Source organism: Rattus rattus, chromosome 7, assembly GCF_011064425.1.
Source record: "Rattus rattus isolate New Zealand chromosome 7, Rrattus_CSIRO_v1, whole genome shotgun sequence".
Lineage (NCBI taxonomy): Eukaryota > Metazoa > Chordata > Mammalia > Rodentia > Muridae > Rattus > Rattus rattus.
This window is the reverse complement of record NC_046160.1, coordinates 55,547,783-55,549,123: the sequence shown is the minus strand read 5'-3', so window position 1 is coordinate 55,549,123 and position 1,341 is coordinate 55,547,783. Positions and strand designations below refer to the sequence as shown.

The 1,341-nt window shown below is 40.6% G+C and overlaps 1 non-coding gene across 1 annotated transcript; it reads right to left on the bottom strand.

Annotated features, from left to right (window-relative positions):
* Positions 1–343: 343 nt before the first annotated feature.
* On the bottom strand, positions 344–489 carry LOC116906436. The gene has a single exon (XR_004388696.1). It is a non-coding gene; the product is annotated as a small nucleolar RNA SNORA48 (small nucleolar RNA).
* Between the last annotated feature and the right edge of the window lie 852 nt (positions 490–1,341).

The window sequence follows — 1,341 nt, the reverse complement described above, 5'->3', positions numbered from 1 at the left end:
GCCACTACATACATTGTGGTGGCTCCCACTACAGGTTGTCCACATGGTTGGGAGGCCCCTAAATGATATCTCCATCCATATTGCCTGACATGGCAGCAAGTGGATGTCCAAGGCCTACGTGTACCCTGTATTGGAAGGCATGTCTGTGGGTATCTTATCTGTCTTCTTCCTCCCATGCTAAATTTTCATGGTGGTAGGTAGGACTCTGTGTAGCTATGGGACAGAGAGTAAGTCTGTGGGCCTCTTTCTTCAACTGCATTGTCACCCTCACTGAGTGGCAATGCGAAATGCAGAACTCTGTCTTCCTCCTCTTGAGCTAAGCTGCCTGGATGTGATGTGAGTTTTATGAGTCCTAGGCACAAATCATCATTGGCTATGGAGCCAGGCAACAAGCTAAGATGAACAAAGGGCTGCCTTTTGCTCTGCCCTTGACTGATAGAAGAATGCCACCATCAGCAAGGTGTCCCTTTGCCTGTTGCCAAGCAGGTACACTGTTTACTTCTAAGAAACCCTCCTAAACAACCAAGAGAGTCTATAACCTTGTCTTGTTTGGTCATAACTGAATGAGCGAGCCTGGACAATTACAATGGTAAAAGCCATTAAAGAAAAATTCTGCCTCATCATTTTAATTTAGCTCAATCCTTTTAAAATATTTAGATAGCAAAGTGTTTTCCTCACCCAAGGATAAAGCCTGGCAGCAAGCCTACCTTTTAGTTAACTTAATGGGCTCTTAGGGGATAAAAAAGAGAATTAGGGAATTTGATGGTGCTTCATGGGTCTGAGATTAGTAAAAGCTACGAATGAGAGAGGGTAAGATTGCTACTTCATTTGAATTATACAGCAATTGGGTTTCCCTTTTGGGAATATTTTCACATATGTGTTTAGAAATAGTCATTTTAATAAAGAGGCTAAACTGTTATTTGAAACATCTCACTGGCACTCAGACCTAGATTTACTTCAAATTCTATTAATTTATGGAGTGAATGCCTACTGTGCACCAATTCAAATATGGAGCTGGAGTTGCTCTGTTGAAACAAACACAAAGTTTCTATCTGCAAAGTTCTTAATGCATGATGAAGAACAAGAGAAACCAATAAGCATAATGGAATGAAATGCTTGGTGAGTTGGAAATGGGACATCCCTAGGGACAATGCGTAGAAGTAGGGGAGCATGAAGAATCCTTCCATGACAAGCTGATAGAACAGCTAAATCTGGAAGGTGGGATACATAACATTCCAGCCAAAAGAGGAGTACTCTTCTTTAATTATTTAATTAATTAAATATTTTATTTATTTACATTTCAAATGTTACCTCCTTACCCAGTTTCCCTCCAGAAATGAC